General features: G+C 34.2%; 1 pseudogene; it reads right to left on the reverse strand.

The window, feature by feature from the left end:
• LOC149544784 (aspartyl protease family protein 2-like) overlaps positions 1–20,345 on the reverse strand; it is a 57,728-nt pseudogene extending 37,383 nt beyond the window's left edge.
• Positions 20,346–26,278: the final 5,933 nt, after the last annotated feature.

Here is a 26,278-nt window from a genome sequence, read left to right on the forward strand (position 1 = left end):
CTAACACACACACTTAAACTAGGAGGACACAAAAATCATACATGCAAAACCTTCACAAGTGGGATTGGCCTACTCAACAACATCGTGACTTAACAAGGGAACTAGGGTCCACACTTTGGGGATGGAGATAAGAAACCAAGGGTTAGCCAATAAAAAAGTAAGGATTTGATTGAGGATACTCAATAGGGTGTGGATTTGTTAGAGAAAAAGGAAAATGATGCTCAATTACCACCTAGAGAACTGTTGTATGAGCACCTAGGGTTTGTGCTAAAACCCTAATGCATTTTGGCTTCTATAGACCCTAGCCAAGGTCAAGTTTGAAATAAGGAATCCAAGGAGGGTCAAGGAGTGTAGTTAGATAGGTATGTGATTTTTGGTGGGGCGTTTGGGCAAAAAGTTTCCAATACATGTCAAAAAATTGTCAAGTTGACAAGAAAGTGCCAAGTTTGGCCAATTAGCATCTACTATGCTAAATGACCCTATAAAGTGTGTAATTAGTTAGAAAGGGTGTACATTTGCTTCATGTATCCAAGAAAGGAATTTTGCATCAATCTGAAGTGATGATAGTTTGATAGGAGTCAAAACGCTCAAAAGTTGTAAAGTTGTCATTAACAACATTGCAATTTTGCAATGGTGTCATGACAACATTTGAGCAAGTTTTTGAAAATTGTTAAAGGTGGTTATGGCTCAGTTCCAATAGTTGGAACATGGAATATGGAGCTATATAATGCTATGTAAGGCTTGATGTATGGGTTAGAAGAATTTTTTCTTAAATCTTAATACTAAGAAAACAACATTTACATTACAATTTTATCACAGTCTAGCTTGCAACCTAAGAAACTACCTAATTTTTAATTGGAATTGATATTTTCTTGTTATGTATAATTAGTTTTATTTTATTTCTAGCTTTGTGTGTTTTGGTAGGACCTTGTGAATAGTTTCTCTTACTAGTACCTTAACATTCCAAATCCATTGGCATGTTCACTACTAGAGCTAGGGTTTATTGAATAAACATGCCTTTTTCTTGAATTAATTCAATGTACAGTGTACCATACCTTTTTTTCCATTAAAATAATATAGTTTTCTATATTCATTTCTTTGCCTAGGAGAGTTAGTAAGCACCCGACTAGGAACAAGCACAATAACTATTCATGAAAGATTGCATGGTTGGATTGGAAGTGGTGATCAGTGATCACCTATGTATTGTTTGAAGTCATGGAAAGCTTTGGAAACCATGATAGAAGTATGTCAATCCATTTGAGCCCACTTGATCCAAGAAATGTAAAACTGGTTCAAAGCCCTTAAATATAGGCTTAATTTTCAAAAGGAGGTGTACGCATAGGCTAGAGACCCCAAACCCTAAAAATCCTTAAGCTCTTCCAAAATGGTATCAGGATCATATAATGGTTTTAGGGAACATTTCCAAGATTTTTTAGTTATTGTCAAAGTATCAAGTTTGGAGGCCTAATTAGTCCTAAAAGGCTAATAGCCCTTAAAATTAGGGATTCCCCAAAATTGATAAGTAGAGTAGTGCATGAATGTGCTTTTTAATATAAAAAATGATTTATCAAGTTAGTTTAGGGGCCCTATCTGTCCATCTAGAAGTTGACAATGGTCATAGTGAGAGTGATAACTTACCCTTGTGAGTTTTTAGAGTTTGGTGAAGCTTCCTATCGGTAGAGATGTCTTCGAAGGTGGAGAAGGTTGTGAGAGTTCTCCAAGGAGTAAGGGTTGAAGAGAGAACCATAGAAGACCTAGAGGAAAGGTCTAGTGGAGGAGTCTAAGTGACTCAAAGAGAAGATATCTGTATCAAGAATCTATGGGGTGTTTTTCATCCATGAATGATCAAGATAAAGGAGTTGTAAGTAAGAGATGAAATACAAGTAACATGAAAGAAGATAAAAATTTTGTAAATGAGGAAAGATATTTCCCTATTATATTTTTCAAGACAAAAAGAAATTACAAGAGGACTCATTAGTGGCCCAATGGTAACACTTGAGGCTAATAACAAAGAAAATAAAAGAGAATTTTCTCAAGGAATATGAGAGACCTTAATAGATCTCAAAAAATTTGATTTGAGATGGTGTATCTAAGAAAATAAAATTGATATATGTAGGGTAAGAAATTTGAATCAAGGATACAAAACTAAAGTTCATCGCATAAACTACTCACATATGCAAGTATATGATATAGAAGCAAAGAAGATAAGAAAAATAATCCTTTCAATCTCAAATCTAGAGAACTAGGTCTAGGGAGATTATTGCTAACTAAATGATCAAGGAGCACTAAAGCAAACCAGATCTAGGAATAACAAAGAAAGGATATCCAATTCCTTAAAAATCCTTGGTGTGTGTGTGGTGCATAAGCACCTAGGCTTGTTCCTCAAACTTGTTCAATTTTGGCTTGTGTTGGCCTTATCCAAGTCAGTGATTTTTTTGACCTTAGAAGGTCTTTCTTGTGTGTTCCTAGGTGGATTAGACTAAGATCAATCCAACCTAGTTGATTGTTGCTTTAAATGTTGTTAGTCCTAGATTAGGCATAAAGTAGGAAAAGTAAGTCTTAAAGCCTTTAAGGCTAGGAAAAGGGTAGAAATGTGCCTAAATTAGTTCCTATGATATTTCTACATCATTTTAGGTTGCTTAGAGACCCTCAGAATGAATTTAGGAAAAAGATGTAAAAGTTGTTGCAATGTTGCTTGATAATATTTTGTAAATTTTAGAAATTGCATTACAACAAATTGTACGATTGGATTCACTTCGACGTATCATTATGGATAGTTTTCATAATGTCCTAAAATCAAGGGTAGAACATATTTAATCTTCTAAGATCCTATTTCCTAAGGTAGAGTGTGATGTAGTGGAAGTTTGGAAGTGCAATAGAGCTGAGAATTCTATTTTGGGGTGACAATCATCTTGCATTGAAAGTAAATGTGTTTTTATGGATTGATTTGTGTGATTTTGTGTTATATTTGTATAGAGTAGATAGTTTAAAGCATTTTATGTATAGTAACTAAGTTAAGTTGTGTTCATTAGAGTAGGTTTAAAAATTGTTTTGTAAATACAAATGTTGTTGGGGTAGAAGTTGACAGTTTTTGGTTTTATGGATCCCTCGTAATTCTCAACCATACAAATAATTACAGATCATAGGAATATATTAGGGAAGCCATTAGAGGTTGTGTGCATGAAAGGAGGAGCTCTAGAAGGTATGTTAACTATTTTTAACCTCATGCTTGTGGAGAGATCAACAAGCTCGACTAGGTGCATGATAGTGAAAAATCAATGTGTATGTGAAGGGGAAAGAGTGGTGGTGTTAAAACAATTATGGTTGTGGAAGCCTATGTTAGTTTTTGGTGAGTGATCAGGGAAGTACTATACATACTTCATAAATTGTTTGAGGTTAGGGATTGTTTCATTGCAGTGTTGTGAAATTGGTTCTTGTAGCGGTATTGAGCTGTAAGGGATTATGGATTGTAATATGGTTGTAATCACTCGATCATAATAATATCAAACTTGCTATTTGGTGGACGTAGCCTAAGGATTGGTTGAATCACATTTAATCATGGTGTCTTGTGTTGTTTTCTAGGTGATCTATTATTTTCTGTTATTGGTTATATTTGCATGTAATTATTATTTCTGTTCATGGTTTAATCCTAACAAGTGGTATCAAAGTGAGGTTGTTTTTTAGTTATCCTCTATAGGAAAGTCTCACAGTTAAGTGAGAGTCTCACAATCAAGTGGGAGCGATTGTAGATGAGGGTAAGCTAAGGGTTGACAAGTTTAATGGGTAGAACTTTTAGTTATGAAATATGCAAATGGAACACGATCTTTATTAGAAAAATTTATGGAAGTTGTTGGAAGGCAAAACCAAGAATTAGGGATCTATGTCAAATGATGACTAGAATTTTTTGGAAATAAAGGCACTTGGAAGTATTCGATTATGCTTGGCACCATCAGAGGCATTTAATATCACAAAAGTGAAGATGACAAAAGAGTTGATGCAAACCCTAGCAAAACTGTATGAAAAGCCATCTACTTCAAACAAGGTATTTCTCATGAAGCATTTATTTAATATGAAAATGGCAGAAGGTGGATCTATAGTAGATCATTTAAATGAGTTTAATACTATTACTAGTCAGTTATCTTTTCTGGTTATCAATTTTGATGAAGAAATTAGTTGCTCTCTTGATTTTGTGTTCTTTTCGTAGAAGTTATAATGGCTTGGTAATGGTTGTGACTAATAATGTTCCTAGATCTAGTACCCTAAAATATGATGATGTGATTGATGTTATTTTGAGTGAGGAAACTTGTAGAAAAACCTTAGGTGGATCTACTACAAGAATTGCTTTGAACGCACAAACCAGAGGTAGAATGACTGAGACAGGAAGTAATTCTAGAAATCATGGGAAATCAAGAGGAATGTTAAAGGGAAGGAGCTCTCAATCAAGAGGACCAAATGACTACTGCCATTGTGGGAAATCGGGGCACAAAAAGAAAGATTGTTAGACTCGAAAGAAAAATAAAGGAGATAAACTAGATGGAGACAAGGAGGCAAATGTGTTAAGTAAAAAATTCAAAGAGGATGTTTTGTTTCTATCTTTAGAAAGTCTTGATGATTCATGGGTTTTATATTCTGGTGCTTCATTTCATGCTACACCTCATAGAGGTTATTTCATTGATTATGTCCAAGGTGATTTTGGGCTTATTTATTTGGGGGATAATGAACCTTGTCAAATTGTTGGAAAGGGAAAAGTTAAAATTAAGTTGCAGAATGAGAATCATTGGCTACTACATGAGGTAAGATATGTTTCAAGGATGAGTAGGAATTTAATTATAATAGGGAAAATTGGTGATGAGGGTTGTGTAGTTACTTTTAATTATAAAAATTGGAAGGTTTCAAAAGGTGTGAAAGTAGGTACCTTATATCTGTGTACAAGTCATATTGTTCCTTCTACTTTAATTGTTTTAGAGAAATGAATGTTCAGGAACAATTGTTGTAGTTGAGTAGGGAGAACAAATAGCTGAACAGACTTGGGCATATGAGCAAGAAAGGTATGAAAGTACTTCATTCAAAGAAAGTTCTACTAGGTCTGAAATGTGTTAATATGGATTTCTATTAAAGTTGTGTGTATGGAAAACAAAAGAGAGTGAGTTTTGTGAAGATTCGGAAGGAAAATAAAAAAGGAGAAATTAGAGCTTGTGCATACAGATGTATGGGGACCAGCTTAGGTATCTTCCCTTGGTGGCTCTCATTATTATGTTACCTTTATTTATGATGCAACTAAAAAAGTCTAGATTTATTTCCTTAGACATAAATCTGATGTATTTCAAACTTTTAAGAAATTGAAATGCTTCGTTGAAAATGGGACTGGTAAGAAATTAAAATTTCTCAGATCTAATAATGGTGGTGAGTATTACAATCATGAATTTGAATATTATTTGTCTACTAATGGAATTTGTAGACAGAAAACTATTCCAAGGACTCCATAGGAAAATGGAGTGGTTGAATGCATGAATAGGACTATAATGGAGCATGCAAGGAGCATGAGGTTGCATGCTGGGTTTCCCTTACACATGTGGGTGATGGCTATCAATATTGTTGTATATTTTATTAATAGAGGTCCCTCTACTTTTTTGGGTTGTGGTATTCTAGAGGAAGCATGGACTGGTAAGAAGGTGAGTTATTCTTTTCTCAAAACCTTTGGTTGTGAAGCATTTACTCACATAGACTCTAAAAATAGAACTGAGTTGGAAGCTAAGTCAAAGAAATGTGTATTTGTTGGATATGGCATTACTGAATTTGGTTATAAGCTTTGAGATTTTGAAAATCATAAAATGGTAAGAAGCAGGGATGTCATATTCAATGATAAAGTGTTGTACAAAGATCTGGTGCAGAAACATGAGAAGAAAGAAGATGATTATGTAGTGTTGGATGATACTCCAAAAGATGATGTTCCAACCATTCCTCATGATGTGCAACAACTGCAACAACCAATACCACACACATCAATGAATGTTATATAGTAAACGAGGCCAATTCAACCTCCAAAAAGATTTTCTCCCTCTTTGTATTCTATTTTACTTACTAATGCTGGTGAACCAAAATGTTATGATGAAGCTATGTAGGTGGATACTAAGATTTAATGGGAGTCTGCAATGAAAGATGAAATGTGCTCTTTGCTAAATAATAAGACATGGGATTTATGCAAGTTATCTACAAGAAAAAGAGCTTTACATAATAAGTGGGTTTACAGGTTAAAAGAAGAGGATGGAGGTAAGAAAAGATTTAAAGCTAGGTTAGTTATAAAAGGATTTGCACAAAAAAAGGGCATTAATTTTGATGAGATATTTTCTCCTATTGTTAAAATGACTTCTATCCATACTTTTTAAAGTATTGTGGCTATTGAAGATTTTCATTTAGAGTAGCTTGATGTTAAAATTACCTTCCTTCATGGTGATTTGGATAAAGAGATATATATGATTCAACCACAGGGATTTGAGGTCAAAGGTAAGGAGAACTTAGTGTGCAAATTGAAGAAAAGTTTATATGGCTTAAAGCAAACACCTTGGCAATGGTATCTAAAATTTGATAGTTTTATGCATGAGCATGGATACAATAGGTTTCATTCAGATCATTGTGTTTATTTTAAGAGGTTAGATGATGATAGCTACATTATTTTATGTTTATATGTTGATGATATACTTGTAGTTGGGTCTAACATGGATCATATTAAGGAGATGAAACACCAGTTAGCACATGCATTTGCTTTGAAGGATTTGGGGGCAAAAACAAAAATCCTTGGTATGAAGATTTGTAGAGATTGAAAGAATAGGTTGAAACTATCTTAGGCTGATTATGTTGAGAAGGTGTTGCGACATTTCTCTATGGAGAATGTTGAAGTTGTCAGCACACCTTTACCTGGTCATTTGAAGTTGACTAAAGAGATGTGTCCCAAGACACAATAAGAGGGGGATAAGATATCAAAGGTACCCTATGCTTTAGCTATAGGAAGTCTAATGTATGCTATGGTATGTACAAGGCCAGATATTGCAGATGCGATAGGAGTCGTTAGTGGGTATATGAGTCATCTAAGAATTGAGCATTGGCATGTAGTCAAATGGATTCTCAGATATTTGAGAGGAACATCCAATAAGTGTTTACACTTTGAGGGCTCTATTATTTATTAATAGGGCTATGTTGACTCAAATTTGGCAGGGGATATTGATACCAAGTAGAGTACTACAAGTTATGTCTTTATTGTTGGTGGGGCAACAGTGAGCTAGGTTTCTAGGTTACAGAAGGTTAATGCTTTATCCACTTCAGAGGAAAAGTATGTTGCTAATACAAAGGCATCAAAGGAGATGATATGGCTTTGGTACTTCTTAGAAGAATTTGGACACCCTTAGAAGGATAATTATTTGTTTACAAATAGTCAGAGTGCCATTCATCTTGCAAAGAATTTAGCTTTGCATTCAAAGACAAAACACATTCAGTTTTAGTACCATTTCATTCAATCCATTTTGGATGATGGACAATTAAAGTTGGACAAGATACATACAGATGTTAATCCAACATATATGTTTGCAAAGGTTGTGACAAGGGAGAAGTTGAATTCCTCTTCAGCTTTGGTTGGCCTTCTAGACTGAACATGAATAAAAGAATAGCAGAGTCTAGGATGGTTTGATCCAGTGGGAGCCCCATGTGGTAGCAGTATTGCTATAGGATTAGTCTCCAAGTGGGAGATTTTTATCTAGTGTGGAGTTTGATCAGTCCCCAAGTGGGAGATTGTTAGTTTGTGGTGACTGATCAGGGAAGTACTGTACATACTTCATATTTTCTTTGGGGTGTTGTAAAATTTGTTCTTGTGGTGTTACTGAGCTATAAGGGATTACATATTGTAATCAAGTTGTAATCACTAGATCCTAATAATATTGGACTTGCTTTTCGGTGGATGTAGCCCAGGGATTGGGTGAACCATGTTAAATCTTGGTGTCTTGTGTTCCTTTTTGTGTGATCTATTATTTTTTGTTATTGGTTATATTTGCATGCAATTGTTATTTATATTCATGGTTTAATCCTTATAGCCTAGAGGTCCTACAAACACCTAGGAGTAATATTGGGACTTGGCCAATCCATTGAGTTAGATTTCCAAGTAGAAATCAAGAATCAACACTATCTTAGCCCTTTTAGCCCTATTAGCCCTACATTTTAGAAACCCACTGTATAGGTGAATTAGGAACCGAAGGCCACCAAAATATTCAAGGTCTCCAAAAAGGGTATCTGAATATCTAATTTTTAAAAAGGTTATTTGGAGGTTTTGAGAAAGAATTGGGAAAAACCCACTGACTAGGGCTAATTGATCAATTAGGCCTATTAACCAAAAACAAAAGGAAATACTAAACTCAATAGGAAAAACCTTGATGGAGTTATTTGGGAGTCAAGTGGATGGTATATTGATGGATACACCTACTACAACACTAGTGAAGGTCATTTGATGAAGTTTCCCTTGGAGTCAACAAAGGAAGAGTGAAGGTTTAAAGCACCCTAATGATACTCATCCATCAAGGTGGAGCACAAAGAAACTCACTCGTAGAGGTGAGTTGGGGAAGTCTTAGGCAAGGTTTTTCCAAGACTTGTAAGGCCCTAGAAGTGAGCTTAGTTTCTAGAGGAGACTAGGTCTAGAATAGCCTAGTGAGCAATTGTGCAAGCACAACTTGGAGAGATCCTATCAGATTAGTATCATAGCCTGGTTAGGATTAGGCTTGTGGTAAATATTTCCAGGAGAAGAAGAATTAGTTGGTGAGTCCACAATGGTTACAAATGAAAAAATTTCTAAGAAGGGATATGAGCAAGAAGAGGAGAATAGATTTCTCAAAGCTAGGCTAGCTCAATTGGAGTAAAAAGTGGAGTAAGTGGATGAGAAGATTGAAGAAATCAAGGAGAAGGTTGAAGAATAAAATAAAGAAGAAAATAATGAGGTTGAAATTAAGGATGAGGTCCCTGAACTAGACCCTATACTCACATAAGAGCCATTCTTGGAAGCATCGAGGGCCTTAATGATGTAGGGAGAGATGAGAACAAGTAGGGCCAAAGGCACACCCAACTATTCAAACCACCTGCATAGAGTCACATAGCAGAATCCAATAGAAAATAAAAACAACTTGAGAGATAGAGGAAGTAAATGATTATATTCATATATTCATTCAAAGATCAATTACATGCCTAGCTATAAGGCCTTCTCGGTTACAACCATTTATATATCAATTCAATTACAATCTTCAATGATTAAACTTCACATCTTCCTTCAATCACTAAGCATTTGACTCTAAGACCCCAACCAAGGTCTCTTAAATACATGCATGGCCACAAGTCAGCCTATTGCACATACAACTAAATAAACTCTTATATTAAATTCTAGGATAAGCCACAAGTTGACTCGTAACATATATGTAACACTAAATTAAATACAAATTTTTGCCTCAATAGGAAACTACACACAAAGAACTCAAAAAATGAAGACTCCATGAAATACAGACACACAACATCCAAATGAACTTAGAAATCACACAAACTTAGCATCCAAAGGATGACTTGGAAACCAAAGAACACTTGGAAGCAAAGGATGACTCAGCAACCAAAGACACTTGGTAGCAACTATGACCTCAACATCAACAAGGAAGCTTGACATCCACTAAATGCTCAACAATGCAAGACATTGCAACTTGGAAAATAAAAATAAAAATTGAAAACATTTAGGATAGTAGTGTAACCCAGGATGCTCTTGCATCACTTAAGTGGCAACACTCTAGAGGGCATTTCAATCTTTAGTCATAAGATGGAACCTAAGGTAGTTTTAGATTGGATAGAAGGACTAGAAAATCACTTTGAATGTGATGGAATAACTAAAGCTTAGAAGGTTAAAGTTGCTAAGGCTAGATTAAGAGGGTCTATACTCACTTGGTGGAAATTTATCCAAGATGAGAGAGAGAAGGAAATAAAGGAGCCCATTTCCACATGGAAGGCTATAGTTGCAAAGATCAAAGATGCTTATGTACTTGAGGATAATGAAATCTAGTTTCATAAAAGTAGATAAAGTCTTAGACATAAGGACTTGGATGTGAAATCTTATATTGAGGAGTTTCAAAGATTCTGTATGAGGTCAAGAGTTGCAAAAAATGAGAAAGTGGAGGTAGCAAGGTACCTTAATGGTCTCAAGTGGATTATAGAAGATGAGATGAGTCTCTTGACTCCTGACACAATTTAGAAATGCTACCAAATAGCAATAAAGGTAGAAGAGAAGCTAAGGAAAAAGAAATATTCAAGTACTACTAGAAGAATAGGCAAATGAAGAGAAAATAGAGGAGAAAGAGTTTGATATGGTGGTAGAATTTTTGAGACTAAGGCTCAAGGAGAGACCAAGCTTACTGAGCAACAAGAAGGAAGTTGAAACATAGACAATTCTAATAGAGGAAGGAACTCTAACAATAGTTGGAGAGGAAGAAATAGTGGTCAAGGTAGAGGTTTTTACTTTGCAACTATGCAGTGTTACCACTGCTACCAAATGGGATACCTTGCATACATGTGTCTAGAGAAAGGATATACTTCACATGGAGGTGATAAGAGGGTAAACTATGTTAAGGAAGATGCTATTGGTGGAAGTAACATCCTAAGGTACCCCTAGAGTCAGAAGAAGGATAGAACTTGATGATGAGGAAGACATTAATCATGAAGCCAATGAAAGAGGAACCTAATCAAAGGAGGTCACTATTCAGAGTGAAATAAAAAATGATGGGAAAGGTTTGTAGAGTCATCATATACTTAGGGTATACTTAAAATATAGTGTTAAATGAGGTAGTCAACAAGTTGAAGTTGAAAAGGATACCCTATAGTAACCCATACAAGGTCACTTGGCTAAACAAAGGACAACATGTGTTAGTAAATGAACAAGCATGGGCAAAGTTTTCCATTGGGAAGTACAAAGAAAAATTATTGTGTGATGTCCTACTTATGGATGCATGTCACCTACTACTTGGAAAACCATGGCAATTTGATAGGCATGCCATGCATGATGGAGTAAAGAATTCTTGTTCTTTCAAAAAGGACAATGTGACTTTCAAGATACATTCATTGCTAAAGGATGGAGAGATGAAATCATCAAGTCCAAATGTTCTTATGGTTAGTGAAAGGAGTTTGTGGAAACTTTGGAAAAAGGTGAGGGAGTAGGATTTTCACTTGTAATAAAACCAGAAGAAGAAAATGTAGACAAGGCAGACAAAATGGTAGAATTACCAAGGAAGTGCATGAGTTGTTGCAAAGGCATGGATGCATAGTAATTGATGGTCAATCATCAACCCTACCCCCTAAGAGAGATATTAGTCCTCAAATTAATTTTATCCCATGAGCTATCCTTGCTAACAAGGTAGTCTATAAGATGACCCCTGAACAAAATGAGGAAATTGCCAAACAAATGCAAAAAATCCTAAGCCAAGGACTCATTAGGAAAAGCATTAGCCCTTGTGATATTCCCACTATCTTAGCACCCAAAAAGGGAGAAACTTGGAGGCTATGTACTAACAAAAGAGATATAAATAGGATAACCATTAGGTATAGCTTCCCTATCCCTAGGATAGAAGACCTAATGGACTATCTAGGAGGAGCCAAATTGTTTAATAAGATTTACCTAAAGAGTGGATACCACAAAATTAGGATTGATGAGGGAGATGAATGGAAGACAACCTTCAAAACCATATAAGGTATGTATGAATGGCTCTTAATTCCATTTGGACAATCCAATGCCCCATATAAATTCATGAGAGTTATGATATGAAGTCCTAAAATACTACATAGGAATTTTTTTGGTAGTATATCTAGATGATATACTCATTTTTAACAAAGCTAAAGAAGAAAATCTTAGTCATCTATAGATTATTTTCAAGAAGTTACATGATGAGAAACTGATGATAAAATTGGAGAAGTTTGAGTTCATGAAGGGAAAGCTAGTATATCTTGGGTTTGTGTTATCCCAAGGAAATCTAAAGATGGATTCAAGAAAAGTGGAAGAAATTCTTAACTAGCCTACCCCAAGGATTGTAATAGAGGTAAGAAGCTTGCATGATTTAGCCCAATATTATAGGAAGTTCATTAAGTAGTTTAGTGCTATTTGTGCTCTTATGCTTGATACTATAAAACAAGGAATGAAGACTAAGTTTGTTTGGAATGAGCAAGCTAACAATGGATTTGAGTTGTTGAAGAAGAAGATTGCCAATCAACTAATATTGGTTTTACCATGATTTCAAAAGCTATTCACATTTGAGTGTGATGCTAACAATGTGGCAATTGCTTCTATTTTAAGCCAAGAGGGAAGACGAGAGGCTTTTGATAGAGAAAATTTAAGTGATTTCAAGAAGAAGTACTCTTCTTATGACCTAGAGATGTATGCTCTAGTCCAGACACTAAGGAAATGGAGGCACCACTTTCTTCTAAAGGAATTTGTGGTCTTTTCAAACAATCAGGCACCAAGTTTCTTAAACTTACAAGACAAGCTTAGTCATAAACATATGAAATGGGTTGAGTATCTGTAGGTATACACTTTCAATATCAAACATAAGAAGGGAATTTAAAATAAGGTAGAAGATTCCTTAAGCAGAAGACTATTGATAGTACAAGAAGTACAATTATAGAGCATGGGTATTGATAGTTATAATTACCTATATACATAGGATGAAGACTATGCAGAGATACACAAGGTGTATAAACAACACAATAATAATTTTCATGGCAAGTTTTCTGACTATAGCTTGTAAAGTGAATTTCTATTTAAAGGAAGTTAGTTGTGAGTCCTTAGAGGGTCAATTAAGAAAAATATGATTCAAGAGAAGCACAATGGTGTACTTAGAGGGAAGTTTGGAGTTAGTAAGACCCAAGAATTAGTGTAGAGGTCTTACTTTTGGCTTAGGATAAATTCGAACATTAGGAAGTATGTAGAGAGTTGTGTAGTGTGTCAAAAGGCAAAGGGTACATCTTCCAATGGAGGCCTTTACTAACCTCTTCCCATTCCAAGTAGACCATGGGAATGTTTGAGCATGGACTTTTTTGTGGGTTTGCTAAGAAAAAAGCAAGGATTTGATAGTATATATTTCATAATTGACAGATTCAACAAAATGGCCCATTTTGTTCCTTGTAAGATAGTTCATGATGCTTTCCACATAACACATTTATTCTTCAAGGAAGTAATGAGGATGCTTGGGTTACCTCTGAGTATAGTCTCAGACATAGGCACTAAATTCGTGAGTCACTTTTGGAAAAAGCATTATGGCACAAATTGGGAACTAATCTATCTTTTGGGTCTACATATCACCACAAAAATATGGCAAAATAGAGGTGGTAAATAGAAGCCTTGGGAAACTATTGATGTGTCTTACAAAGGAGTATGGACAAACTTGAGACCAACTCCTAGGACAAGAAGAATATGCCTATGATGATACTATGAACGTGATTACTAGAAAAAATCCCTTTGAAATAGTTTATGGAATGTATATACCTTAGAGGCATATTTGAGCTTAGAGAACTAAATCATGGAGCCAAGGGTAGTGGTTATGTTGATAATTTTGCACACTGCATGAAAGAGGTGAATGAAATAGTGAGAAGAACTCTCCAAGAGAATATAAGAAAGATCAAGTAGAAGGTGGATGAAAGGAAGAAAGATTTACAGTTCCAAGTAGGAGATTTAGTCATGGTTCATTTGAATAAGGATATACTATAGAAGGGATTCCCACATAAGTTGTAGATGAGAAGAATAGGTCCATGTACCATTCTAGCCAAATATGGAAACAATGCATACAAGGTTGAGCTCCCTGAAGATATGGGTTTGTCTCCAATCTTCAATGTTGCAAATCTGATCCTTTACAAGGGTACTACACCAAATCTAGATTAGAGTCTTACAAAGTTCATAAAGGAGGTGGTAGACCTGAATCTAAATCTTACACCGCCTAGAAAGGTATAGAAGATATTTGACACCAAGGCCTACAAGAATACTAGGCAGAGAACTTACTATGAGAATCTAGGAAAATGGCATGGACAAGGAGACTAGATTCAAGTTGGGAGTAGATTGCACCTTACTCAATCCAAGGATGGATTGAAATCTTGTCATTTGGGGAGGATGGTGTAGGAGCACCTAGGCTTATTCCCCAAACTTGTTCAATTTTTTCTTGTACTGACCTTAGCCAAGTTAGTGATTTTTTTGACCTTATAAGGTCTTTTTATGTGTGTTCCTAGGTGGATTATACTTAGATAATTCAACCTAGTTGATTGTTGCTTTAAATGTTGTTAGTGTTAGATTAGGCCATAAATTGGAAAAATTAGGCCTTAAAGCCTTTAAGGCTTGGGAAAGGGGAGAAATATGCCTAAATTATTTTGTAGGATGTTTCTACATCATTTTATATCAATTAAAAACCTTTAGAATGAATTTAGGAAAAAGATGTAAAAGTTGTCAAAGTTTGCTTGACAATATTTAACAATTTTTGAAAATTTCATGACAAAAAATTGCAAGATTGGATTCTCTTCAAGGAATCATTATGGTTAGTTTACATAATGTCCTAGAATCAATTGTAGGGAATTTTTAATCTTCTAGAATCCCATTTCCCGAGGTGGAGAGTGATGTAGTGGAATAGAGTTAAGAATTCTACTTTGAAGTGACAATCATCTTGAATTGAGATTAAACATGTTTTTATGGATTGATTTGTGTGATTCAGTGTTGGATAAGTTCTAGAGTAGAAAGTTTTAAGAATTTTTTTTAAAGTAACTAAGTTGAGTTTAGTTCATTAGAGTAGGCTTAGAAATAGTTTTTTAAATAGATAGGTTGTTGGGGTAGAAGTTGATAATTTTTGGTTTTATGGCTCCCTCATAGTTCTCTACAACACAAATCATTATGGATTAAAGGAATATGTTAGGGAAGTTATTGGAGGTTTTCTATGTGAAAGGAGGACCATTTGAAGGTAGGTTAACTATTTTTAATCTCATTCCCTAGGCGAGATCAGCAAGCTCGACTAGGTGCGTGACAATGTAAAATCAATGTGTATGTGCAAGGGAAAGAGTGAGGACATTGAACCAAGTATGGTTTTGGAAGCCTAGAGGTCCTACTAACACCTAGGAGCAAGATTGGGACTTAGCCAATCCATTGACTTAGATTTCCAAGTAGAAATTAGAAATCAACACAATTTTAGCCCTTTTCGCTCTATTAGCCCTACATTTTAGGAACCCACTGTATAGATAACTTAGGGACCTAAGACCACCAAAGAACTCAAGATCTCTAAAAAGGGTATCTCAATATCTAGTTTTTTGTGGTGGTTATTTGGAGGTTTTGAGAAATAATTGGAAAAAATCCACTAATTATGGCTAATTGACCAATTAGGCCTATTAGGCCAAAACCAAAGAAAATCCTAAACTTGATAGGAAAACCTTAGATGCCCTATTCAAATGAATATTTGGGAGTCAAGTGGATGGTATAGTGATGGATACAACCCTTCCAACATTGGTGAAGGTCATTTGATGTAGTTTCCCTTGGAGTCAACTAAGGAAGAGTGAAGGTTTAAAGCATCCTAATGATAGTCATCCCTCAAGGTGAAGCACAAAGGAACTCACTCATAGAGTTGAGTTAAGGAATTCTCAGGCTAGGTTTGTGAAGACTTATAAGGCTCTAGAAGAGAGCTTAGGGTCTAGAGGAGACTAGGTCTATAATAGCCTAGTCAACAATTGTTCAAGCACACCTTGGAGGGATACTATCAAAATGTGTGTAATAGAAACTAGATATATGTAGATATGTCGAAAAGATGGAGGAAAAGGAAAATACCTTTGAAATATGTCTCTACTTGTTGTTTTTGATCAAAATGATCAAAATGAGTAGAGATTGTCAAATCCAGGATTGAACTATGTAACAGATGAAACCCAAAAATATTTTGGTAAATTGTCAAGGGTGAAATGGAATCTTCAAGGGTGTAGTGTACCCCTAATAATGGTGAGAAATGTTGATTGTAATTTTTAATTTCAAAGAAAACTGGAAAGGGTACTCCAATCTATAACATGTTTGTGAATTCAATATCCACAACCTACAATAAAAAATAATTTTTGGTTGTTGATGGGGGATTTTTCTTAGTGAAACCCTAGTTTAGGAATTAACCTTGAATTGAAATAATTGACATAGAATATAAAGTAAATGTATGAAATCACCTTACAAAATTTAGATCTCTTGAATTGAATGCAATGTTCTTCACCAATGGATTTGGACCAAGAAGATAAAGATGAAAGGATGTAGAAGATACAACAACGAATCTTAGATGGATTGAAGAAAATCTTGAACATAAGCTCCTTCAATTGCTTAAATTCTTGAATTCTTGATCTTTAATGGAGGAATGTTTGAATAATTGAAGGATTTAAACTTAAATGAAGATGCAACAAAGGATCATAGATGGATTGAAAAAATATTGAAGATAAGTTCCTTCAATTGCTTGAATTCTTGAATCCTTGATCTTTAATGGAGGAATGCTTGAATACTTGAAGGCTTGAAACTTAATCGCTTGAGAGCCAGAAGTTATGAATTCTTCAAAAATTGAGAATGAGATTTTTTGATATGAAAAGTGGAGAAAATTAAAGGGTTTTTATAGACATTGTTAACTAACTCCTATAGGTTGACTGATCTAAAAGCTAACACCAAACATCCTAGAACATAGAACTTGAAGAGAGGAGCCAAAATAGGGCTTCATCAAGGATGCACTATACCCTTGATTGGCTTGTTAGGGAAAAAATATACCCTTATTTGGTCAAGGGTGCACTGAGCCCTTGATGATCATGTTCAAAAGTCCCTAGGGTTGTCTTGGGGCTCCAAAATAGGTCTTAAGTTCATCAACGAGGTCTAGATTTTAAGGAAATCCTAGTTTCATGCTAGGAGTAGATTCCAGGTGGATTAAATAAAGGAAAGGGAGGAAATAGGGTAAATAGATCCTACCTTCATCTTAACACCACAAAAATATGATATTTAAAGAGGCTCTGTTAGGTTTTACACGAATCACACCTAGGAGGAAGGACAGAAAAGGGAAGAAGAGATGAATGAGAGAAGGAGATTGATGTTCTCATTATTGGAAATATAAGAGGAGTAACTGAGAGGGGAGGGGTGAATTAGTTAACACTAAAATAAATTTTAGATCTCTTTGATTTCAATACAAATCAAAACATAAACTTTGACTAAATTGTATTTTGTTGTTACTCGGGAACACGCATGCACTCGATTTATACTAGAAAATGTTGTAACAAAACAAACACTAAAATAGCATCATTAACTCATAAAATGAAAATCTTAAGATAGTTTCTATGATTAGCCTTACTTAACTTAGTTGCATACACATAAAAGAAATAGCATGAACACAAGTGACACCAAGATTTAATGTGGAAACCCAATATGGGAAAACCCACCAATTGCAACTAGTTACTATTTTCACTCTTCTAAAGTGGGCCCTATTCGGAGCCAACCCTATTAAAGGTTACAAAAAAAAGTGTTAGGTGTGACCCTATTAGAGGATCTTAATCACCATGTTAGCAGTAGTCCTTGTTAGAGGTCTTTAGACACTTCAATCTAGAAATGCCACCTTGTTAGAGCATTTAAAAATAACTATTAAGCCAACTCTGTTAAGAGATTTAGATCACTGTTACAATGGTTAGAGAGTAATAATGAGATGTCATGATTTTTGTTGTAACTAAATTTCTAATTATAGATCTCAATTCTAGCTTGTATACTTGATCCTTCCAGATTGAATGTATCTTTGTAGCTCAACAAGGATATAATGTGTATCCTTCTAATTCACTTCTTCTAAGAATCTTCTAACCTTCTATTATGTTTTCCACTTTCAATCCTGAACTTGACCTTAGATTTATATCTTACACATTGTCAAGTCAGGTTGAATACAACTTAGAATACTTAATATTCATCTCCTCAATGGATTAGAACTAATGAATAAATCAATTGAACTCAATATTCCAAAACAAGAAAATCCTTTGTTAGTCGACCTTGCTCGGTAGAAACCAACTAAGAAATGATTTTCCTATGTTAACCAAGTGAACTTGGTTAACATTGCATCTTCACAAATTTCCTTTGGTAACCAAGTAAGCTCAGTTAACATTGGTTCCATCCAACATTTCCTTCATTAATGAAGTGAGCTCGATTAACACTTAACTTTTGTAAACTTTTCTTTGATGACCAAGTGAACTTGGTAGATACTATCTTCTTAGCTTGGAAAACTCTGGAATGCTTGGCAGACATAGGAAATTGTCTTCATTGCTTGAGTGATCTCGGCGCACACTAACTAGCAATGATATGAAATTTTGTGTAACATCAAAGATAATACACAATTAATCAATTATTTTCAAAAATCTCCCTCTTTGGTAGTGATGGAAACACAACATGTCATAATATAGTGAGATTTTAGAGCAAGAATAAAGTAGGGAACATATCCTTAGTTTCATTCTAAATCTCATCCATGAGAACTACCTTTATCAGTGTGAACTCCCTCTTCCTTTAGTTTCTCCCTCTACATGCAAAACTCTACCTTCAACATCTTCTTCTAATAAAAAACTTTCCATCTTTGATATCAGACCACGTTCTCCTTCTTTGACATCTTTGGAAGAAATAAAACTTCTTCGAATATATACTCTCCCTTTTTATAAAATTTCTATGAGATATGACAACAAACTTCTCCCTCTTTGACATCCTATGCCAAAGACAATATTCAGATAATAACTATGTAACTTATGTACTAATTCATATGAAATGTGCCCTTTTCAATACTACATCAACTGTCTGATCTTCAACATGCTCTAGTTGATGCATCACTACACTTCATTTAGTGAGCTTCAAATAGGAGAATGACCCCTAACTTACCTCTTAGATAAAAAAATGAATCCTTAGGTAATGGCTTAGTGAATATGTCTACAATTTGTTCTTTAGTATTCACATATTCCAATCTTACCTCTTTATCTTGTACATTTTCTCTTAAAAAATGATATTTTATAGAAATGTGCTTGGTTTTGGTATGTATCATAGAATTCTTTGATATATTAATTGCACTTGTGTTATCACAAAATATAACTACTAGATCCTTGATCTCTAATTTCATACCTACCAATAGTTGCTTGAACCAAACAACATTGGAACAATTAACTGCTTTTGCTACATAGTAAACCTCTGGTGTGGACAAAGAAATACAATTTTGCTTCTTTCTTGTCCAAGACATTAGTCTTTTACCAAGAAAGAATGCTCCACCACTGGTGCTCTTTCTATCATCAACACTTCCTACCCAATCAACATCTATGAATGCTTTCAAATCCAAATTGCCTCCTTTTATGTACCATAGTCTTTAGCACACTTTAAATACCTCATGATTCTCTTTATTTCCATCATGTGGTTTTCTTTAGGATCTGTTGAGAATCTTGCCACCATACCAACTACTAATGCAATATTAGGACTTGTGTGCACTACATACTACAATTTTCTAATCATTGATCTGCATGTGGTCTGATCTACCTCTTCAGAATCATCATTTTTGGAAAAATTATGTACAGTAGATATAGGTGTTCCAACTGGTCTTGAATCTTTCATTGAAAACTTCTTTAGTATCTCCTTGATATATTTGGATTGAGTAATGTAGATACCATATTTCTTCTACTAGATCTGCAATCGAACAAAGAGTTTTATCTCTCCAAACATGGACATATCAAATTATTTACTCATCTCTTCTAAAAATGCTTTCCATAGATCATCATTTCTTGTAAGTAAAATGTCATCCAAAAAGATTTTAGCCAACACAATTTTCTTGTCTGGTCCTTCTTTGATGTACAGACTGCTATTATCATTTGTTTTTTGAAAACTAATCTTTATCAAATAGTTATGAAGTCATTCATACCAAGATCTAGGAGTTTTTCTTGAGACCATAAATTTTTTTGTGTAATTTAAAGATCATATCCATTTTGCTAGGATCCACAAAACCTTCAAGTTGTTTAATGTAAACTTCTTCTTGAAGAAGTATATTCAAGAGTGCATATTATACATCAATTTGGTATACTTTAAATCCTTTATGTGTAGCATAACCAAGTAAGGTTCTAAAACCTTCTAATCTAGAAATATGAGGAAAAGTTTCACCATAGTGAATACCTTCTTCTTCAGAATAACCTTTGCAAATTACCCTTGCTTTGTTTATGAAAACTTCTCCATTTTCATTAAACTTATTTCTAAGAACCCATTTTTTGCCAATTACAGTTTTATCCTTGGGTCTAGGAACAAGAGTTGAAGTCTTATTCCTCTCCATTTTTTCTATTTCTTCATTCATAGCTTCAATCCAATTTTCATTATCCAAAGCATCTTTCATTAATCTAGGTTCAAATTTAGCAAGAAAACATGTTCTTATTAATTTGTTTCTTGTCATTGTTCCATCCGACTTGTCTCCAATGATTTGATCGAGTGCATGGTTCCTTTTGATATATTTTTCTAGCATAGGTACTTTGGATTTAGAATTTGTTCTACTAACCCTGCCATGATCTTCTATATCAAGCTCAGGTCTCATTGTATATGAGTTGGGTCCATCAAACCCAGTTTTCTCTGGCAACAACTTGGTAGCTTATAATTGTGACTCGGGTTGCACTGGTTGCAACTTGGTGTCTTTTGGAGATTTTTGGGACTCAGGAGGTGAAGTTTTCTAACTTCTAATTTGATTAGGCAATGTATCAAGTTTAGTAGAAAAACCTTCTATAATCCTTAGGTTCTTTGCTGCTTTCTTCTTCACTCTTTTCTGCAAATTCATCAATTCTCACATGTACACTTTCTATGATCTTATGAGTTGACAAATTCAAACATTTTTATGCTTTACTTCTACAAGAGTATCTTAGGTATATTAGGTTTGTAGCCATACCATAGTTCCTAAGGATTTTAATATGAGTCTTTCTTCAACTATACTCTATTTAAGGTATGCACTACAGTACTGATTGCTTCCTTCCAGTATTTGATTGCAAGACTCTTTTCTATCATTAAAGTTCTTGCACAATCCATGATGGATCTATTCCTTCTTTTAGCTATACCATTTTGTTGTGGTGTACCAGGGGTTGATACATGTCTCTTAATTCCTTTTTCAATATATAATTTATTGAACTCATTTGAAATGAATTCACCACCTTTGTCTAATCTCAAACACTTTAGCTTCTTTCTAGTTTCTTTCTTTACTCTTTCCAGATACCACTTAAATTTCTTAAATGCTTCAAACTTTTCTTTCAGATACATTATAGTCATCATTCTAGAATAATCATCAACAAAAAGAATAAAGTCATTTATTCCACTATAACTCTCAATTCTAATAGGTCCACATAAGTCTGTATGAACTAACTCCAAGACTTCTTCAGGATGATAGCCCTTTCTTTTGGAACTTATCTTTCCCATCTTACCAATTTGGATATTTTTGCATAGGCCCATATCAGGTTTCCTCAAGCTAGGAATACTTCTTACTCTTTTCTTCTTTCTTATCTTGATTAGATTATCAAAGTTCACATGACATAATCTTTTGTGCCATAGCTAGCTTTCTTCTACTTGAGCAATAAAACATGAACTTTCATTGAGATCTAGGTAGAATAGGTTACCTTTTCTTTGTTTTCCAAACCCAACCATATTTCCTTTATCATCCACCAGTTTGGCCTTCCCATTCATGAATTCTACCTTGAATCCAATGTTATTCAACTGTGTCACACTCAGTAGGCTATGCCACATATGTTCAAACTTTTTTTTGTCACCAATCATATGTGTGAGTAGCCACTATCAAAAATCCATGTATCATTTTTTCTAACACGAGAGATAAGTGTCATTTTATCTCCTTCATTATCAAATTCATCTTTTACAACAATATATACCATTTCATCATCTTCATTTCTATTTGAATCTTTAGCCATAAAACAAGATTTCTTATCTTTCTCTTTGTAGTCTTTGTAGTTATTGAAATCCTTCTTGTCTTTGTACTTGTGTTTATTTTCATATTTTTCTTCTCTATTTGGAAATCTTGCAACAATGTGTTCAACTTCTTCATAAGAGAAATAGATTAAAGGAATCTTTCCTTTGAACTTTCCTTTTCCTTTGGGATATCTTCTTGCAAGAAATGCCTCAATAGTTTCAAGATCACTGTCAGAACTATCTTACTATTCACTTTTATATTGTTTGGCTTTTGAAATTTTGGCTTTCTTCTTGAGTGAAAACTTGGCTTTAAATGCAAACTCAAGATTTCTAGAACTAGCAACATAATTATCATATTTATCTAGCTCAAATGCTATTAATCTTCCAACTACTGCATCCAATGTTATGTCATTCTTTAGATTGCATCTCATTTCTTGAATTGATGATACTCTAATCGCATATATAGGAAGAAGTGTTTTGAGAAATTTACTTACCACTGTTTTATCTTCAATCTTTCCTCCTAAAGCTTTGATAGCACAAACATTGGCTTTGGTTCTTTCACTATATTTGGCAATGTTTTCATCTTCTCTCATATTTATATGATCAAATCATCCTCTTAGACTTTTAGCTTTAGCTCTTCTTACATTATCATCTCCTCCATAGATGGCTTTTAGCTTGATACACATTTCATAAGTAGTTTCACAGTCTTTGACCTCATCAAATTTACAATAATTGAGAGATGAAGCAATATCAATCATCATGATGTTATGAATTTTCTTCTCTGCAATTTCTTCCACAATCATAGTTCCAACAGGTGTTGTGTATTTTGTGTCTAGATACTTTAGCCTCTAATCCTCAATATTTTCTAAGTGTAGCCTCATGAGTTCCTACCATACCTTGAAGTTACCTCTATTCAACTTTGGGGTCTCCCTTTTGTAAGACATTGTGATCTTTAGCTTAGGCCCTTGAAACCTTTTCTACAAGAACCAAGAAGCTTTGATACCAATTGTTGGAAATATAAGAGGAGTAACTAAGAGGGGAGGGGTGAATCAATTACCACTAAAATAACTCCAAAATTCCTTACATATCAATACAAATCAAAATATAAACTCTGACTAAACTGTATTTTGTTGTTACTCAACAAACACACATGCACTCAGTTTATACTAGCAAATGTTGTGACTCGACAAACACTAAAATAGCAACAGTAACTCAAAACATTCAAATCTTAAGATAGTTTCTATGATTAGCATTATTTAACTTAGTTGCATACACATAAAATAAATAGGACGAACACAAGTGACACCAAGATTTATCATGGAAACCTAATTTGGGGAAAACCATTAATTACAACTAGTTACTATTTTCACTCTTCTAAAGTGAGCCCTGTTAGGAGCCAACCTTGTTAAAGGTTGCAAAACACATTTTTATGTGTGACCCTATTAGAGGATTTAATCACCTAATTAGGAGTGTCCTTATTAGAGGTCTTTATAAACTTCAATATGGAAATGCCACCTTATTAGAGGATTTAAAAATAGTTGTTAATCCACTCTATTAAGAGATTTAGATCATTGCTACAATGGTTAGAGCATAACAATGAGATTACCTAATTTTTGATGCAACTGAATTGTTGATTATAAATCTCTATTCTGACTTTTATACTTAAGCATTTCTGATTGAATGTATCTTTGGTTCCTCTAAGGATCATCAAATCTTCTATTCTGTTCCACACTTCCAATCCTCATCTGGACCTTATATTTATATCTTACACATTGTCAAGTTAGCTTGAATATAACTTAGAATAGTTAATATTCATCTTCTCTATCAGATAGAACCAATAACAAATCAATTGAACTCAATATGCCAAAACAAGAAAATCCTTCATTAGCCGACTGTGCTCGGTAGACACATTTCTCGGTAGACACTAACTTAGAAATGGTTTTCCTATGTTAACTGAGTGAACTCGGTTAATACTGCATATTAATAAAGTTCCTTTGATAACCAAGTGAGCTAAGTTAATATTGGTTCCATCCAGCATTTTCTTCATTAACTGAGTGAGCTTAGTTAACACTCAACTTTTACAAACTTTCCTTTGATGACCAAGTAAACTTAGTAGACACTATCTTCTAAACTTGGTGAACTCTAGAATTCTTGGTAGACACAGAAAACTATCTTCATTGCCTATGTGAGCTCAACATACACTCATTGGCAATGATATGACATTTTGTGTAATATCAAAGACAATACACAATTAATCAATTATTTTCAGCAGTAATTATATGAAAGTACACACTATTCATACAAGTTCTTACCTTCATAAATGTTCTTTCTCAATCCCCTGATGCATAAATCTAATGACTTAATGTCATTTCTCACATTTGTGTATACTATATCAAATAGTGATGCATCATGCTTGACCTATGCTTGTGCTAAAGAAATTTCAGACAAGGTTGTGAATTCTTGATCAAAATACTTCACCAATTCTTTAGTCTTAGTCTACAAATCTAGATTTGTGGTAGTTGAGTGAATTATCTTCTACATTCTCTCCAAGAATTCTGATAATGTCTTCTCCAAAGACTTAACTAATTTATTCTTTTGGAGCAATTTTCTCGAAGAACTCATCAGTCCTTTTTTATCATCATCATCATCAAATAATATTGTTGATGCTGTTGCTACTAGAGTTATTGCGGGAATGAGTATAACTACTTTTAGTTCTATACTCTTCTTCTCTTCCTCGAGCTTCTTCCTCTCTTCTATTATTTCTTTCTCAGTTTCCTTTTGTTTCTCCTCTTCTACTTTCTTTATCTTTTCTCTTTTCTTCTTCTTTCCTCTTCTCTTCTTTTATCTTTTCCTCTTCTTTCCTCTTCTCTTCTTTTACCTATTTGTTCATTTCTTATTCTTCTTCCAATCTTTTCTTCTCTGCAATCTTCTTTCTTTCTTGTTCTTGTAATTTCTTTCTCTCTGTATTCTTCTTTCTTTCTTCTTCTTCATCAGAGCTAGTATAGGTAGTAATATTACCAAGAATTGATGTTCCATAGCCTGATAAAGGATTTTCTTTTGCACCCATTGTTATATGCATACTATCCACTTTCATGGACTTAGTACCCATAACTATGCAAGGATGTGATGGTGTGTGTTGTGTCTCTTTAGCATCTTCTTTTCCATTAGTGGGAGTACTAGCTTCCACATAGACTAGACTGTCTAGTTGTGGTTGCACACTCTCCTTCATGACTTGAGGTACTGAAGTCATGTGTTTCATAGTGGCTTCCTCTATTTCTTTCCTCACTTCCTCATAGTTTTCTCCCATAAGAACAAAAGATCTTCTTTTATTCCTTAGTAGGGGTCCAGGTATTCCTTGTTATTTACTACTGAGAAGGAGATTGTTGAAAATAGATTGATACAAGTCTGATAAGTGTGTTTCAATCATTTCTCTATCATTGATGTCAAATCTTCTTTTTTCTAGTAAGACAACTACTTATATGATTGAAGCACTATTACCTATTTTATTGATGAAAAGGATTTGATCAAAAGATGTAACAATAGCACCTAGAGGAAAGGTTGAGTTATGATATAAAAAGAGAGTACAAGAATCAACTAAGATAGTGATATTATAGTGCATTGATAATCTACTTAACATTGCAAAGATTGGTTACACTAAGCAAGTTCAAAAGAAAAAGTTAAACAAACTTTCTTTTTCAAGCTTAACCAAATGGATAGTAGGTGTCAAGAAAAGTCAGTGCAAGCTGAGCAAAAAATTAGTTGGATCCAAGTAAAATTCTATTTTAGTGTATGTTGAGCAAAACAATGGATGCAAGGTAAAGTTTAGTTGATGCCAAGCACCAGTAAACTTTAGTTCATGCTAAGTGATTTTACAAAGCATTCTGAGCAATGCAGTATGTGTTGAGAATTAGAAGCAAGTTAATTTTGAGTGCCAACATTATTAGAAAGATCATGAATTTGATGGATTTGAGTTGACAAGTTTATTTTCTTGGATTGTGTGAACTAGGTGGAAGATAAGATTGATGAGTTGGTGGCATAGAATTCACGGTAAACTATTTTGAGGTGAGTTCAAAGAGGATTGAAGGATAATTTTTTAGAAGTGATATGGAATGAGGGGTAGATTCAATGAATCCTACCTAATCTATCCTAATTCTAAATTGGATGATGGAGAATGAACAACAAAAGATCTTAATTCTCTATTTATAGGGATGGCTAGTTAGAAGCAAGGGTTATCATGTGCAAGAGCCTAAGGAAGACAAGAAGTCAAGGGTATTGCTTCATTTAGTGACCTAGTTGAGAGTCTACATTGGC

The sequence above is a fragment of the Cupressus sempervirens genome, chromosome 8 (genome assembly GCF_028749045.1).
Source record: "Cupressus sempervirens isolate cs-2001-9-10 chromosome 8, ASM2874904v1, whole genome shotgun sequence".
NCBI lineage: Eukaryota > Viridiplantae > Streptophyta > Pinopsida > Cupressales > Cupressaceae > Cupressus > Cupressus sempervirens.